The 18,551-nt window shown below is 46.0% G+C and overlaps 1 protein-coding gene across 10 annotated transcripts in view; it reads right to left on the reverse strand.

Moving 5' to 3' along the window:
• Window positions 1–15,359, reverse strand: part of RABGEF1 (RAB guanine nucleotide exchange factor 1) — an 82,044-nt gene extending 66,685 nt beyond the window's left edge. For 8 of the 10 annotated variants that reach the window (XM_074034859.1, XM_074034856.1, XM_045387946.2 and 5 more), the window contains exon 1: window positions 15,269–15,359. The gene's annotated coding sequence lies outside the window, so the exon portion shown is untranslated. Of the gene's footprint in view, window positions 1–14,836 lie in introns of all 10 variants that reach the window. The other 2 variants (XM_065541839.2, XM_065541837.2) reach the window with 1 other exon arrangement.
• Window positions 15,360–18,551: the final 3,192 nt, after the last annotated feature.

An 18,551-nucleotide genomic window follows, 5' to 3' on the forward strand; every position in this document is an offset into this window, starting at 1 on the left:
AGCTGGAGTGCAGTGGCCGGATCTCAGCTCACTGCAAGCTCCGCCGCCCGAGTTTACGCCATTCTCCTGCCTCAGCCTCCCGAGTAGCTGGGACTACAGGCGCCTGCCACCTCGCCCGGCTAGTTTTTTGTATTTTTTAGTAGAGACGGGGTTTCACCGTGTTAGCCAGGATGGTCTTGATCTCCTGACCTCGTGATCCGCCCGTCTCGGCCTCCCAAAGTGCTGGGATTACAGGCTTGAGCCACCGCGCCCGGCCTCTTATATATCTTTCAGTCCTCACCTTCATGGTATGAAGACACCATCATTCTAATAAAAGGCTTATTAGTATTTCCAATCTGTAATCCAAGGTTCACCAACTTTCATATGATTAAATATGCTTCCAAAATGAATGTGAATGTCAATGTCAGAGTTTTAATGTTAAATATAACAAAACAATATTTGTCCAAACGTTAGCCTGGACAAATAATTCCAAATGATAATCAACTCCCTGGAACATAATGTAGAGTTGATTGCTGCTGGAATGAGCAGAGCAAGCAGGGCAGCATTCTTAAGGAATGAGTTCCAGACAACAGTCTTCTATTGTACTAGATCAAGCCCTCCTTGGTTAAGCAAAATTGTAACTCTAATCTGAGCATGCCATTCTCTGGACTAACAGCTCAAAATTACATACAAGATAATCTGGCTACTGTAGCCTACTTTGTACCATTTCTCTATGCTCTCACCCAGGGAAGCAGCACAAATGGTCCATTTATTCACTAAGTTACTGACCAAAAATTATTTCTCCTAACTCCACCTAAAGGAACAGCAACCTGCAATACATGAGGTGGTCTCTGTTAAAGGCATTTCTTTTCTTTATGTTTTTTTTCTTCTTTTCTTTTATTTGACATACGGTCTTGCTGTATAACCCAGGCTAGAGTGCAGCGGCATGATCACAGCTCACTGTAGCCATGACTGCCTGGGCTCAAGTGATCCTCTCCACTTTAGCTTCCCAAGTAGCTGGGACTACAGGTGTGCACCACCATCCCTGGCTAAATTTTTTTTTTTGGGGGGACGGAGTCTCACTGTCGCCCAGGCTGGAGTGCAGTGACGCAATCTCCACCTGCTGGGTTCACACCATTCTCCTGTCTCAGCCTCCAGAGTAGCTGGGACTACACGCACCTGCCACCATGCCCAGTTAATTTTTTGTATTTTTAGTAGACACAGTTACCGTGTTAGCCAGGATGGGCTCGATATCCTGACCTTGTGATCCACCCGCCTTGGCCTCCCAAAGTGCTGGGATTATAGGTGTGAGCCACTGCACCCGGGCAACAGAAACAGGATCTCACTATATTTCCCAGGCTGGTCTCTAATTTCTGGCCTCAAGCAATCCTCCCATCTTGGCCACCCAAAGTGCTGCTATTACAGGCATGAGCCAATGCACTCAGCTCAGAATTTTTTTCTCAAAGGCATATCATAGTTTTAGTTTTGCTGCAGCCATTTCATCCGTAATCACTTGCTGTGGCTGGGTAAAGTGATATACACACACGCGCGCACACTGGTTTAGAGAAATACAAAACGCAATGCCTAGACCTGAAATGCATTTATTCAGATTTGTTAGATATGCGCAATCAAATATTCGTGCTATGCTCTAAGCTTTTAAGAAGTCTCTTGTATCTAAAGTATAAAACACATATGTAAATGACATCTAACTGAGCTGGACAGGCCAATGTACTGGAAAAGAGCTACCACGTTGCCACAGGGCCTCGCCCTATTGGCCAGGCTGCTCTCCAACTCTTGGGCTCATGTGATCTGCCCACTGTGGCCTTCCAAAGTGCTGGGATTACAGGTGTGAGCCCCCACGCCCGAGCTAAATTCTCAACAGAAATAATAGAAGCCAGAAGATAACCTGACAATGCTGAAAGATTCTAAAGTATGAATGGCTTAAAAAAAAAAAAAAAAAAAAAAAAAGGCTGAAAGATAAAACCTGCCCACCTAGCATTCAGTGCTCAGTGACTATTTCCTTTAAAAACTGATGGCAAAGGCCTGGCACAGTGGCTCACACCTGTAATCCCAGCACTTTGGGAGGCTGAGGTGGGGAAATCATGAGGTCAGGAGATTGAGACTGTCCTGGCTAACATAGTGAAACCCTGTCTCTACTAAAAATACAAAAAATTAGCCGGGGGTGTTGGTGGGCGCCTGTAGTCCCAGCTACGCAGGAGGCTGAGGCAGGAGAATCGCTTGAACCCAGGAGGCAGATGTTGCAGTGAGCCAAGATTGCACCACTGCACTCCAGCCTGGGCAACAGAGCAATACTCCGTCTCAAAAAAAAAAAAAAAAAAGATGGCAAAAAACAGACATTTTCAGAGGAGAAAAAAAAAATTGTTATGCAAAGACATCCACTGGAAGAAATACCAGGGAGAGCTCTTCAAACTGAAAGGAAAATTACCCCACCCCAACTAGAACACAGAGATGCAGAAGGAGCCTGGCCCAAAATACAACTTTTCTATCCACTGGGTAACCCCAAAATTTGTGTGAATCACTTTATTACAGTGGTGTGGAACCAAACCCGTAATATCTCTAAAGTATGCCTGTTATATTTTACAGTAGCCCTGGGGAAAAAAATATACCATCCAATAAGAATTGTTATAAACTCTACAAATAATTAGAAGAAATGAGTTTTCCACAAATTTACATCAAACTCTGGGTTCACAGCATCACTTGTTCTTTACAAATAGGGCAGTCATACACCCCAGTTAGCAAGCAACAGTCCTGGCCTAAAAGCACCCGCTTTGATTCTCAAAAGTGACCTCCTGTGGATAGTAAGTTACATGGTCATCCTATTTATGAACTCACTTAGAATACCCTTGTGTCTGTTCACCTTCAAATCCTACCTTGTTCAAGGATCAAGGGACATCTGACTCCATCTTCCCCACTGACAGGATAATTCTCTCTCCAGTTCCTGTAGCTTTTTATAAATACAGCCATTATAATACTCATGTCCTATTACAATTACTTGCTTACATGTCCACCCCATGCTCTTAGCCACTTAGCAGAGTGCCAGGAACTGAGCAGGTGCTCAACAGATGTTTTCTTTTTTTTTTTTTTTTTTTTTTTTGAGACGGAGTCTCGCTCTGTCGCCCAGGCTGGAGTGCAGTGGCGCAATCTCGGCTCACTGCAAGCTCCGCCTCCCGGGTTCATGCCATTCTCTGGCCTCAGCCTCCCGAGTAGCTGGGACTACAGGCGCCCGCCACTGCAACCGGCTAATTTTTTCTATTTTTAGTAGAGACGGGGTTTCACCATGGTCTCGATCTCCTGACCTTGTGATCCGCCCGCCTCGGCCTTCCAAAGTGCTGGGATTACAGGCGTGAGCCACCGCGCCCGGCCTCAACAGATGTTTTCTAAGCTTCTCAAACGATTCACCAGAAGACTGGCAAAGCACATGCAGAGACAGTGTTCTCTCACTTTTGTCCCTTACACACTCTCCAGGGCTCAGTAAAGGTGGGAGTAAAAAATTAAACAGCAGGCCGGGCACGGTGGCTCACGCCTGTAATCTCAGCACTTTCAGAGGTCGAGGCGGGCAGATCACGAGGTCAGGAGATCGAGGCCATCCTGGCTAACACGGTGAAATGCCGTCTCTGCTAAAAAACATACAAAAAATTAGCCTGGCGTGGTGGCGGGCGCCTGTAGTCCCAGCTACTCAGAAGGCTGAGGCAGGAGAATGGCGTGAACCCAGAAGGCGGAGCTTGCAGTGAGCCGAGATTGTGCCACTACACTCCAGCCTGGGCGACAAAGCGAGACTCCATCTCAAAAAAAAAAAAAAAAAAAAAAAAAAATTAAACAGCAAACAACTAACCTGACAAGCAGTGGTTCTCAGACTTCAACGCACATTAAAATCACTTGGAAGACTAGTTAAAACACAGAGTACTGGGTCCTACCCCAGAGTTTCTGATTCAGCTGGCTTGGGATAGGGCCTGAGAATTTGAATTTAACAAGTTTCCAGGTGATACTGCTAGGAACTACCTTTGAGATAAAGAAAACACCACAATTACGAAAATGTCCATTTATTCTCATGACTTCATTCCCAGTGGGAGACTCCCTTTTCTGAATATGAGGAACCATGAGAGAGCTTTTGGAAGAGACAAAAATCAAGACTTTTATTTTTATTTATTTTTTTTTTTTGAGACGGAGTTTCACTCTTGTTCCCCAGGCTGGAGTGCAGTGGTGTGATCTCGGCTCACTGCACCCTCTACCTTCGAGTTTCAAGTGATTCTCCTGCCTCAGCCTCCCAGTAGCTGGGATTACAGGTGCCCACCACCACACCCAGCTAATTTTTGTATTTTTAGTAGAGACAGGGTTTCACTATGTTAGCCAGGCTGGGCTCAAACTCCTGACCTTGTTGTGACCCGTCCACCTCGGACTCCCAAAGTACTGGGATTACAGGCATAAGCCACCACGCCCAGCCAAGACTTTTTAAAATTGGGACAGAGTCTCCCTGTCACCCAAGCTGGAATGCAGTGGCACAATCATGGCTCACTGCAGCCTCGAATGCCTGGGCTCAAGCAATCTTGAGCGTCAGCCTCCTGAGTAGCTGGTACCATTAGTTCAAGCCACCACACCTGGCTAGTTTTTTTTTTTTTATTTTTGTTTATATAGATGAGGTCTTTGTTGCCCAGGCTGGTCTTGAACTCCTGGGCTCAGGTGAGCCTCCCACCTTGGCCTCCCAAAGTGCTGGGATTACAGATGTAAGTCAATGCGCCCAGCCTAAGATTATGACTTCTGGGGCTCAAGAGCCCAGTGAAATAGGAGTCAAAGGTCTGGGGAGGAGGCTGGTTTTCCCCTGAAGATATAATCCAAATTCTACAGCCACACAGGGAAGGTTTCAAAACAAAACTGAAAGCCTCTGAAAATCAAGAGTGAAATTTTCAGCAATCTCACTGTTCTCAAAAGACAAGTATGACAGTATAAAACCACTGTTGGGGAGGGACTCCTATAAACTCACCAGACTATCAACTGAAAGGCTTAGGTGGGTACCTGCTAGGAATAAGGGCAAATCAGAGTGAAATGCAGCCTTATCCAACCTGCAACACAACCTCAACCCTCAGCTCAGTCTCTAGCAGTATTAGGTGATCAGCCCCACTCTACCTGCCTAGCAAAAGGAACAGTGATTTCTTCTCTGAAAAACAGCATCATCCAGACCCTTACTGTATTCACAATGCCTCACATTCAGAAAACTAAAAACCAACAGAAAAAGCAGATAATAGAAATAGATGCTCAGATGATTTATACTTGATTTTACCAGAAAGACTTACTTAATGGTATGTTTTTAAAAACAGAAAAAAAGAGGGAAGGCCGGGCGCGGTGGCTCACACCTGTAATTCCAACACTTTGGGAGGCTGAGGCGGGTGGATCACCTGAGGTCAGGAGTTTGAGATCAGCCTGGCCAACATGGTGAAATCCCATCTCTACTAAAAAATACAAAAATTAGCCAGGTGTGGTGGCACACGTCTGTAATTTCAGCTACTCAGGAGGCTGAGGCAGAAGAACTGCTTGAACCTAGGAGGTAGAGGCTGCAGTGAACCAAGATCACACCACTGCACTACCGCTTAAGCAACAATGTGAGAGACTCCGTCTCAAAAAATAAGAAAAGAGGGAAAACTTATAAAAAGATTAAGAATTTCAACTGCAAACTGGAATTTGTTAAGTGTCAAACTGAAATTCTAGATCTGAAAAGTATAACTTCTAAAATTAAGAATTCAAACCGTATATTTAACAGCAGAACAAACACAGAAGAAAAGTATTTTCTAGTACTCAGATTCTTCTCCAAACACACGTAAAGCATTTGCTGAAGAATGAAACTGAAATCTTTGCATTTCACTGACCTAAATGGCAGAATCACTATCATAATCACTATTGCTTATGTTTGGGGCTGAACTGGTTGGACCTGTAGTCCAACTGGCTGACCAGTTTTTCTGTCAGAATCTAAGAACCTTAACCTTAAAATAATCTCAACTTATTTCTCAAGCACCATTATATGTGTGTATATTTAAATGTACCAATGTATTTACAGCACTAGAAAAATATGTATCTTTTAATGCACTGAGTTACTAGATGGAAGTATTGAAAAGGCAAAAATTCCTCTTTAAGGAAATAGCTTACATCCTATAAGTGCTCTTACAGGTAATGAAAAAACTGTGTCTGCAATTTGTTCCCTAATATGTCACAAGCCAAAAATAGGCTCTTGGGAGAAAGCAGTGTCTACTCAATATAGCTGATATTTAAAGAACTTAAATACTGAATTTCAGTACTGTCTCTGTCATAAAACACTGTATTTCCTGGGGCAAGTAACACCTTAACAATGTTTTATAAAAGCATCAGCAGTTAGCATATGGGTATGAAAGCACTTTGCCATTGAATTTCTCATACATGGTATTAAAAAGTGTCCATTCATGACTATACAACATTTATTTATTTTTATTTATTTTTTATTTTTTGAGACAGAATCTCGCTCTGTCGCCCAGGCCGGAGTGCAGTGGCGTGATCTCTGCTCACTGCAAACTCCGCCTCCCGGGTTCACGCCATTCTCCTGCCTCAGCCTCCCAAGTAGCTGGGACTACAGGTGCCCACCACCACGCCCGGCTAATTTTTTGTATTTTTAGTAGAGATGGGGTTTCACCGTGTTAACCAAGATGGTGTCGATCTCCTGACCTCACAATCCACCCACCTCGGCCTCCTAAAGTGCTGGGATTACAGGCATGAGCCACCGCGCCCGGCCGACTATACAACATTTAAAACCCTAGACAAATAAAATCCACATGCACTCATTACAAATAAAATCTATACTCTCACTAGACAAAATCTACATTCTCAATACAACCCCAACTGCAATGGCCAATAAATTTACACAAATAAAAGTATAATCCAACTTGCTAAACAGGACCCAAGCATATTATCTCCTGAGACACCAGTTATGATAAGTTTTAGACATTCTATTTCGTTAGTCTATGGTTTTGTTTGTTTGTTTGTTTTTAGAGATGGAGTCTTGCTTTGTTGCTGAGGCTAGAGTGTAGTGGCTATTTACAGATACAATTATAGTGCACTGCAGCCTCTAACACCTGACCTCCAGCAATCCTCCTGCCTCAGCCTCCCAAGTAGCTGGGACTACAGGTGAACAACACCTCGCCAGGTGTTTTTTGTTTTTACACTTTGTATTTGCTTTCTTACAATATTCTATTCAAAGCTTTGGTCACCAGCCCAACTCCTTTTTGACGAACACATTTAGAAAACAATGTCAAAAGCTTTACAGATATACAATTAAGGAAAGATAGCATTACATAACTATATTTAGGCAAAGGCAGTTTCACCCAGTTTACTGAGTAGGAGTGAATAAGGATGGTCTCTCTCCATTAGCACAATGCCTGGCTCCTGTTAGCATTTGATAAATCTGAACTATTACTACTTGAAAGTGCAACTCTTCAGCTGGAGCAAAATACAGACAACACAACTTACTGGATATTTCATCTAAGATGAGTGGATCTGCTCCCATTTTAAAAATAAATCATATGCCTGGGCTTTCAAGCCAATGTTCTCTGTGCTGGCGCTCGCATCGCAAAACCTACTTCCAGAAATGAATCTTCAGTCTGTTTGGTATTCCCTCAGCCCATCTCTGTATGGAGGTGAAATGGCTTTCATTCAAATATGTGCCCCTGTCGGACACACACTGGGTCATGCCACCACTGAGGCTTTGGTGGAGGAAGTCATGGTGAGCCTCAAGGCCTGATATCACCTACCACGAGCCTCAGGGAACCCAGCTGGCATGGCAGCAGCGGTCTTGCTCCTATGACATAAAACAGTTTTTGGAGTGTGCCCAGAACCAAGGTGACAGGAAACTCTGTGAGGGTTTCAATAAGGTGCTGAAACAGTACAGACTTGCAAACAGATTGGTCTAATCAGAAAGTCTGAATTGGAGAAATGGAAAATCAGCTCTCATAACCAAGTTATTTAGCCCACAAATACAATTGATAGTGAAGGTATAAAGTATAATCGTCAGGTAAACCTCTCCTCTCTCATAGCTTCCCTGCTTCAGGACTGCAATGGAAAAGGGTGTTCTTACTGTGCAGTATTTCATTAAGATGGCTGGGTAGATGTTTGTGTGGCACCCTTAAACTAGCTGTTATGATTTTATTCTTTGTTGAGTTAATCAGAATAAAGTGATTTTCTTCCAAAAAACAAACAAATATGTGCCCGTGTCAGACTGTTCCATTGTGATACCCCCATGATAAAGCATGCCTGTTAAAACATATGGCTCCGTGATTCACCAACAACAGAAAACAGATGCACTCAAGGAACTTGTCAGGAAGCACAAACTCAAACCCCACTGCTGATAAATTCATTACAAAAGATCCACTGAGAAAGTATGGAAGGTAGCTGAAGAATGTGCAATTTACCTACTTATCTAGATAATCTAAAACAGATCCTTAAATCAGTCTAGAGATCTAAGTACTCGGATCACATTATTTTGCAAGCAAGAGAAATGTTTTTATGGAATGTTTTGATGTTGTATCACCGTCTTACACAAAAAGCCAATAAGGAGTTTTACTAACACATAAAGTAAAACTCGACAACTAGGCCTTTGAAACGCATGCTGTAAAGAGTCTTTGGGAATCCAAACCAGAAATGATCTCTTTTGTCTTATGGTCACTGACCCATGTAACTGATTATATTTCTCTCTGAACTGGCTACTCAAAAGCAAAGCCAAATGTGTGGCCTTCTAACACGTAAGACTTCAGTCCAAGTGCTCTGTGTACACAGTTCATTCCTGTTTCCATCTTAATTTCCCCTCAGTCCTGAATTCCTCACCCACTTATCTCTGTATGTTACCAACAGCATTTCGCACGTATCTTTGTAAGTCATTACAAATCCTTTCTGGAACAAGATGTGGAACAAGTAAATGATATATTCCACTGAAAAAAATTATAGCTCAATAAGAAAACATTTTCTTTGATTAATAAACATTTTCTATGTTCAATTTCTAAAGGCATTTTCTTTTATGTGCTCCAAAGTACCTTCTAAAGGAAAAATGAAAGTGCTTAAAATTAGAAAATTCTAACAGAGGAACTACAAAAATAAAACACTTTCATTATGTATTTTTAACTGCAAAGCACACAGAAAATTATAAATATACCCCTATGTGAAAATCCCCCAAAAGCGATTTTTAATTTTAGAATACCATAAATTCAATTACAGTTGTGTATTTATTTTGAATGGGAACTGAATAGACTAGCTTCAAATGTGGTTCAGAAGGTCTTTGTACAATTCCTCCTGAGTTGTTCTGTGCCTAGCATAGAGCATGCTGCCAAACCATTCCTTAGTGTCAAACAGCAGAGAATTTAGAGCCCTCAAAATTCTTGCTACATTCCTGCTTCAGAGATTTCAGCAATCTCCTCACTGTTACCAGGGGAAAATAAAAAGCTTAATACTCTCTCAGTGTGTAATATTTTACGCATTCATGAACACATACTTACTCTAACTTCTGACTTTTAACCACATTTAATTAATTGATCATAATCATGGTTTTTGGTCATCTTAGTATCCATTGCCAAGAGAGCTATGCTACCAGAAACAAAACGTTCCACTAGGGCCAGGCTCGGTGGCTCACACCTGTAATCCCAGCACTTTGGGAGGCCGAGACAGGTGGATCACCCGAGGTCAGAAATTCGAGACCAGCCCGGCCAACACGGTGAAACCCCGTCTCTAGCTCGGCATGGTGGCGCGTGCCTGTTAACACCAGCTACTTGGGAAGCTGAGGCCAGAGAATCACTTGAACCCAGAAGGCAGAGGATGTAAGCCAAGATCGCACCATTGCACTCCAGCCTGGGCAAAAAGAGTGAAACTCAGTCTCACCACACCCCCTCACCAAAAAAAAATTAGCTGGGCATGGTGGCGGGAGCCCAAGATGGTGGGTTGGACTGAGGCACAAGAATCACTTGAACTGGGGAGGCGGAAGTTGCAGTAAGTAGAGATCACGCCACCACACTCCAGCCTGGGTGACAGAGCAAGACTCTGTCTCAAAAAAAGAAAAAAAAAGGTCTACTATAAATTACACTTTGTATCCCACTGACAGTAACTTCACTGAAAACAGGAATTTCACAGGAAACTTGAAAACAGCACCATAAAAGTATAATGTTTTCCTAAAGCATTTTAGGACCTTTATCCAAACATCAAACAGATAAACATAAGTTAAATAGTATTAAGTGGGATAACTGTAATTTCACATGTTTACATATTGTAACAATAGTCCAGATTATTATTATTATTATTATTATTTTTTTTTTTTTTTTTTGAGACTGAGTCTGGCTCTGTCGCCCAGGCTGGAGTGCAGTGGCCGGATCTCAGCTCACTGCAAGCTCTGCCTCCCGGGTTTACGCCATTCTCCTGCCTCAGCCTCCCGAGTAGCTGGGACCACAGGCGCCCGCCACTTCGCCCGGCTAGTTTTTTGTATTTTTTAGTAGAGATGGGGTTTCACCGTGTTAGCCAGGATGGTCTCGATCTCCTGACCTTGTGATCCGCCCGTCTCGGCCTCCCAAAGTGCTGGGATTACAGGCTTGAGCCACCGCGCCCGGCCAGTTCAGATTATTTAAACTCACTTCAGCCATGTGAAGTAACACACATGATGTTTCTACAGTGCTTTATGATAGAAGTGTGCATTTAATAAGACTTTCAAGATGTTTGGTCTGTACTATGAAACTTCTTTTTATAGAGACAGGGTATCACTCTGCCAACACAGGCTGTAGTGCAGTGTGGCTTGATCACAGCTCACTGCAGCCTGGAACTCCTAGGCTCAAGCGATCCTCCCACTTCGGCCTCCCATAGCACTGGTATCATAGGCATGAGACACTGCACCAGCCTGAAACTCTTGGTTTTAGTGTGATCACTTTTTGTTTGTTTGTTTGTTTTGTTTTTGAGACAGAGTTTCACTCTGTTGACCAGGATGGAGTGCAGTAGTACGATCTTGGCTCATTGCAACCACCGCCTCCCGGGATCAAGAAATTCTTGTGCCAAAGATTCCTGAATAGCTGAGATCACAGGTGCACACCACCATGCCTAAGTTTTTTGTATTTTAGTAGAGACAGAGTTTCACCATCTTGATCCAGGCTGGTCTCAGACTCCTAGCCTTAAGTGATCTGCCCACCTCAGCCTCTCAAAGTGTTGGGATTACAGGTATGAGTCACTGCACCCGGCCTACGGTGTGATACCTTTACTGATGGGCTAAGAAGCCACTCACTTGGTACCATTTCTATCTCAGTCACAGGTGTTAGGTTTACACAGGTATTTCCTACATTTGAGGGATATCTCTGCTAGAGATGTTTGCTCTGCAGCCAATAAAACCACAAGTGCCAGAAATTAAACTCACAGTCAAGATAGAAATTCTATGTCTCTAGCCAAACACTCACATAAGTAAACAGAATCTTAGTTCTATATGTAGACATCACAATGAGTAAGTACTGATAACATTTTTTTCATTGAAAACCAGCAACAAAATTCAAAGAAATCAATGAATTATTCTTATAAAATCAGTTAAGTACTCATTAAACACTTGTGTGCCCAACTGGTGTTGAGAATGTAGAGATAAATGAATGCAGAATTCCTGTTTACAAATTAGCTGGGTCAGACATCCTTACAGAAAGAAACAACTAGAAAATGAGTATACATTCACTTCAAGCATCTTTTTTTTTTTTTTGTAGAGATGCAGTCTTGCTATTTTGCCCTGGCTGGTCTCCAACTCCTAGCCTCAAGCGATCCTCCCACTTTGGCCTCCCAAAGTGCTGGGATTACAGGCGTGAGCCACCATGCCTGGCATCACTTCAAACATCTAATAAGCAGAGAAAATTAAAATACAAGACAGCAGTAATTAGCTGGGCGTGGTGGCACATGCCTATAGTCAGTCCCAGCTACTCAGAAGGCTGAGGCAGGCAAATTGCTTGAACCCAGGAGGCAGAGGTTGCAGTGGCCAAGATTACGCCACTGCACTCTAGCCTGGTCACAGAGCAAGACTGTCTCAAAAAAAAAAAAGCAAATAATCAAGCACTACACTGAAAACATTTATCCTTATCAGCTACATAGCAGCCTGTGTGTAAGAGCTACATAAAATTCCACGTTAGGGCCGGGTGCAGTGGCTCATGTTTGTAACCCTAACACTTTGGGAGGCTGAGGCTAGAGAATCACTTGAGGCCAGGGGTTGGAGACCACCCTGGGAAACATATAGGGATTCCATCTCTACAAAAAAATTTAGGCCAGGTGTGATGACTCACAGTTGTAATCCCATCACTTTGGAATACCGAGGAGAGCAGATCACGAGGTCAGGAGATTGAGACCATCCTGGCTGACACAGTGAAACCACATCTCCACTAAAAATACAAAAAATTAGCTGGGCATGGTGGTGGGCACCTGTAGTCCCAGCTATTCAGGAGGCTGAGGCAGGAGAATGGTGTGAACCCGGGAGGCGGAGTTTGCAGTGAGCCAAGTTCACACCACTGCACAACAGCCTGGGCGACAGAGCAAGACTCCATATCAAAAAAAAAAAAAAAAGGAAAAAAAAAATTTAGCTAGGCAAGCTAAATTAGTAGGTGGCAGGCCTGTGGTACCAGCTACTTGGGAGGCTGAGACAAGAGGATTGCTTAAGCCTGGGTGGTGGAGGTTGCAGTGAGCTGTGTTCCTGCCACTGCATTCCGCCTGAGTGACAGAGAGAGACGGACACATTTCTTTTCCTTTTTTTTTTTTTTGAGATGAAGTCTCACTCTGTTGCCCAGGCTTGAGTACACTGGTGCAATCTCAGCTCACCAAAACATTCGCCTCCTGGGTTCAAGCAATTCTCCTGCCTCAGCCTCCTGAGTAGCTAGGATTACAGGGAGGTGCCATCACGCCCAGCTAATTTTAGTGTTTTTAGTAGAGACGGGGTTTCACCATGTTGCTCAGGCTGGTCTCGAACTCCTGACCTCGTGATCCGCCTGCCTCGGCCTCCCAAAGTGCAGGGATTACAGGCATGAGCCACAGCGCCCGGCCAGAGAAACCCATTTTAACCACACGAGGACCCAGCTAAAAACCCTTCCCTGGTTCTGTTACCATCAGATAAATCCTAAGCTCCTGTATCTCTGTCCTGCACTTTTTCTCTTTAATAACCACCCTCCAGGCTCTGTAGCTGATGCCTGTAATTTCAGCACTTTGGGACACTTGAAGCAGGAGGATTACTTGAGTCCAGGAGTTTGAGACCAGCCTGGGCAACACAGCAAGACCCCATCTTTACAAAATATTTAAAAATCAGCTGGGTGTGACAGTACCCATCTGCAGTCTCAGCTACTCGGAAGGCTGAGGTGGGAAGATCACTTGAGCCCAGGCAGTTGATACTTCAGTGACTCATGATCGTGTCACTGTACTCCAGCCTGGGTGACAAAGTGAGACCCTGTCTCTAAATAAATAAGCACCTCCTTATAGTTACTGGTCTCCTCTCCTTTGGTTCGCCCATCTCCCTCACTCCACCCTGTTAGTCTAAATGTTACTCATTCTTCAGGACACCTGCAGAAAGTATTCCCTGATCCCTTCCAGGCTCCACACCCAACAGCATGGCCTAAATGCCCGGCTCCTTCCTCGGTGCTCCATCTTAGCTCACACTGCTTACCACACTGTTTTCAAAGTATCTTGACTGTCCCTTCTCCTCAACTGGGCAACTTCTAGACAGCAGAAACATGACTGCTTAGAAGGTCATTAAAAATTCAAATCCTGAACATTTCTTAATCCTGCGGATATGAATCAGTAACTCTTAAAAGCAAAATGTTATTTATCATTAAATATTAATAATATAATCACATTTTCTTGCATCTCTGGCAAGTATCTTGGTACAACAATTTTAAGGAACAGACTTTTTTTTTTTTTCTGAGATGGAGTCTGGCTCTGTCGCCTAGGCTGGAGTGCAGTGGCGCGATCTCAGCTCACTACAACCTCCGCCTCCCGGGTTCATGCCATTCTCCTGCCTCAGCCTCCCGAGCAGCTGGGACTACAGGTGCCCGCCACCACGCCTGGCTAATTTTTTTTTTTTTTTTTTTTTTTTGTATTTTTAGTAGAGACGGGGTTTTACCGTGTGAGGCAGGATAGTCTCGATCTCCTGACCTCATGATCCGCCCGCCTCGGCCTTTCAAAGTGCTGGGATTACAGAAGTGACCCACCGCGCCCGGCCAGAACAGACTCTTTAACAGCAGTTAAAGAGTCTGGCTCACGCCTATAATGCCAGTACTCTGGGAGGCCGAGGCGGGAGGATCGCTTAAGACCAGGAGTTTGCCACCAGCCTGGGCAACACTGTGAGATCCTACCTCGAAAAAAATAATAAAGAAAAACAAAGCAGTTTTAGGTTTAGAGGGGGAAAGTAGCTCTCCAAGCCAAAAACCAACTCCCAAGGTGCTCCTGTGAACTCGTCCTGGGAAAATTTCCTATCTAATCTCAAAGGCAAAACGAGCCCACGGGCGCCCACGACACATTTCCCAACCACAAGGATTGGTCACCCGCGCTGAGACACCGCCAGCTGCCTATGACCTAGCCTCCAAAGCGGCAGAGTACCTCCCTCTCTCTCCCTAAACTTCCGTGATGGGCATCCCTCGGCTCTCCTCCCAGACGGTTCGGAAGTAGGGACTTCTGCTCCTAACCCCAGCCCCGCAGCCTCGCCCTCAGCCACGGGGTGGAAGTCAACACCACAGGCTTCAAATCCCCTCCCAATTCCGGGACGCTTCTGTCCCCCCAGGGTGACGCGGGATCAAGTACCAGCGCCCCTGCCGCAGCCGGGGGCTGTGGTCTGGGTCCGAGTGTCCCATACCGGCGCGTTCCGGGGAGGTCGTGGGAGGGGCCCCGCGCGACCACAGACGTTGCTTCGGAGCTAGCGGCCTGGACGGAAGGTGGGAGCCAGGCCGAGGGGAGCCGCCGGAGAGGGAGGTGGCCAGGAAATGCTCCGCGTCAGGCCGTCGGGGCTCGGCCGGCGCTGGAGATTCCGGCAACGAGCGCCTGGGACGTAGAGGCCGCGCACTGTGAGGATTAAGGGAGCCGAGGGCGGCCTGGAACGGGGAAGGCGGCAGTGACGGGGGACGGAATGTGGGACTAAGGACAGCGGGAGGCACCGACGCGCAACTGCCCCGGCCCCGCGGACGGCACGGACCGATCGCCCCGCCGCCCCCAGCCCGAGACGCCCCGCCGCCCCGCTCCCGTAGCTGAGAGCTGGGCAGCTTTTAGCTCCAGTCCGTCCGCTCCGTACCTCGCCCGCGTCTCCGCCGGCGTCCAAACCGCCGCTCTCCCGCTTCGCTCGGGTAAGTCGGGGCTCCCAGGTTCGCTCCCGCCTCACACCCACCCTCCTGCTCGCCCCGCCCCCGGCACCGCCAGCGAGCGCACGTCACGCACGGCGCGTAAACGTCACTTCCGGGGCCTTTGGTTCTTGACGGGAGGAAGTGCGAGTGGATCCAAAGCGTCGAGCGAAGTGGGGTAACGCCCTGACGCCGAAGAGCAAATGGAAGAGGGCGGCCTCCGGGCTAAAGCTGGGGCGCTGGGGAGCCCTGGAGAAACCGGCGTTTCCTAATCTGTGGCTCAGTCCCTGCTTCCGGCTTCCGACGCGCAGCAGCCGGAGGGCGACGCTGCGGCCGCGGTGGTAGCGCGAATGGCAGGTGGAGCGGAGCCACTGCGCCGAGGGACGCTTCAAAAACTATGAGTTTCAGCCCTTCGCGGATCCTAGGATGTGACAGGTGTTCGAGTTAAAAGGTCTTAAGGCGATCGGTTGATTCAAAAGCAGCTGAATCTTTAGGAGGCCCAGGCAGGAGGATCGCTTGAGACCAGGGCCACAGAGCAAGATCCTCGTCTCTACAAAAGAAATTTTACAAATCAGCCGGGCATGATGGCGGGCACCTGTGGTCCCAACTACTGGGGAGGCTGAGGTGGGAGGATCGTTTGATAGCCCAGGAAGTTGAGGGTGCAGAGATGCCATCTCTGAACCCCAGGCCAGGTGACAGCAGAGCGAGATCCTGTCTCAAAAACAACATACTCGACACCCAGAAGTGAAATAAATTAGCCAGTGTCACAAAGTATTAATGGTTGAGTCACAAATTGAATCCTGTTTACGTGATTCTTTACGTGATTCCCATGTAAGGAATGTTAAAACAGTAAATACTAATTGCTGTGCGTCCTGGATGCCATCAATGGCGTAACGTGCAGTCACAGCAAGAAAAAAAAGAAAATACTGTGCTGTGGCTGTGAGATAGACCTGGGTTGAAATCCCAGCTTTGCTAATTGTCGCTGCGGTGTTCTTGGACAGGTTGCCTAATTTTTCCGTCTTTTTTTTTTTTTTTTTGGGAGTCTCACTCTGAACTGGAGTTCAGTCGTGGGAGCTCAGCTCACTGCAACCTCCGCCTCCTGGGTTCAAGCGATTTTCTCACCTCAGACTCCTGAGTAGCTGGAATTACAGGCACCTGTCACCACGCCCAGTTCTTTTTTTTTTTTTTTTTTTTTTTGTATTTTTAGTTGATACAGGGTTGCACCATGTTGGCCAGGCTGGTTTTGAATCCTGACCTCAAGTGATCTGCCCACCTTGGCCTCCCAAAGTGCTAGGATTACAGGCGTGAGCCACCGCGCCCTGCTAATGTTTGTATTTTTACTAGAGACAGGGTTTCACCATATTGACCAGGCTAGTCTTGAACTCCTGACCACAAGTGATCCACCAGCCTTTGTCTCCAAAAGTGCTGGGATTACAGGCATGAGCCACCGCGCCCGGCCCGAATTTCTAGTCATTATTCGTTATTGTTAAAGTGGGGATTAATTGATTCGTTTCTCAGATTCTTCCTAAGTGCCTAATGTGTGCTGTGCTGAGGGTACAACAGAGTATAAAACAAAAGTAAGGCCAGGTGCAGTGGCTCACGCCTGTAATCCTAGCACTTTGGGAAGCCGAGGCGGGCAGATCACCTGAGGTCGGGAGTTCAAGACTAGCCTGACCAACATGGAGAAACCCCCATCTCTACTGAAAATACAAAATTAGCCAGGGGTGGTGGTACATACCTGCAATCCCAGCAACTTGGGAGGCTGAGGCAGGAGAACCACTTGAACCTGGGAAGTGAGGGTTGCAGTGAGCCGAGATTGCGCCATTGCACTCCAGCTTGGGCAACAAGAGTGAAACTACGTCTCAAAACAAAACCAAACAAACAAAACACAAAGTTCCTGTGCTGAGGAGGTGGAGGAAGGAATAAACAATAAATTTACAGTAGTACATTAGATGGTGGTAATTGCTATTACCAAAAGACAGAATAACATTTACTTTAAAGATCTTAACAGACTTTTGTGATTACAGAATCAGGCAACACACCATTCTATAAACCATTCTGTAAAACAGAATGAGTGTTTTTTATTATTTTTTTTTTTTCTTGAGACAGCATCTCACTCAGTCGCCCAGGCTGGAGCACAGTGGTGCAATCTCGGTGCACTCCAGCCTCCAACTCCCTGGCTCAAGTGATCCTCCTGCCTCTGCCTCCCCAGTACTGGGATGATAGGTGTGTGCCACCACACCCAGCTAGTTTTTGGTGTTTTTTTGTAGAGACAAGGTTTTTCCATGTCGCCCTGGCTGGTCTCGAACTCCTGGACTCAAGCAATCTGACCATCCCGGCCTCCCAAAGTGCTGGGATTACAGGCATGAGCCTAGGCCCCTGGGCCCAGAATGGGTGTTCAATGGGCTGAGCAGAAGAGGTTGGTTTTAAAGATAGAAAAGGCCTGAGGAAAGCAGTAACAAAAAGTGGATATCAATTCAAAGTTTCCTGTGAAGGTTAAGACAGAGAGGACTGGCCGGGCGCGGTGGCTCATGCCTGTAATCCCAGCACTTTGGGAGGCCACAGCGGGCTGATCACCTGAGGTCAGGAGTTTGAGACCAGCCTGGCCAACATAGTAAAACCACATCTCTACTAAAAATACAAAAATTAGCCAGGCATGGTGGCCTGTACCTATAGTCCCAGCTACTCTGGAGGCTGAGGCGGTAGGATCACATGAGCCTGGGAGGTTGAGGCTGCAGTGAGCAGTGATCTTGCCACTGCACTCCAGCCTGGGTGACAGAGCAAGACCCTGTCTCAAAAAGAAAAAAAAAACAACTGCAACCAAGAAGTTTGCAGCTTCAAAATAGACAGGAGTGGCCTCGTGAGGTGACCTGAATAAAAGATGAGGGAGCCAGCTGTGGTGCTATGCAAATATCTGGGCAAGAATGTTCTAGACACCGAGCAGCAAGAGGGAAGACCCTCCTGACACCGCTAACCTGTTTAGCAGTAGCAGGGTGGAGCACAGTGGTAGGATCATGGCTCACTGCAGACTCCAAATCCTGGGCTCAACCAGTCTCCCACCTAAGCCTCACAAGTATCTGTGACTACAGGCGAGTGCCACCACGCCTGGCTGCTATTTTGCTGTTGTTGAGATTGTGTTTTGCCACGTTTTAGTGTTAAATGACAGGAACAACACAGGTTTTTTTGTTTTTTTTGTTTTTTTTTTTAAAGACTTTCCTTGGCAAAATTAAAAGAGAA

The sequence above is a fragment of the Macaca fascicularis genome, chromosome 3 (genome assembly GCF_037993035.2).
Source record: "Macaca fascicularis isolate 582-1 chromosome 3, T2T-MFA8v1.1".
Taxonomy (NCBI): Eukaryota; Metazoa; Chordata; class Mammalia; order Primates; family Cercopithecidae; genus Macaca; species Macaca fascicularis.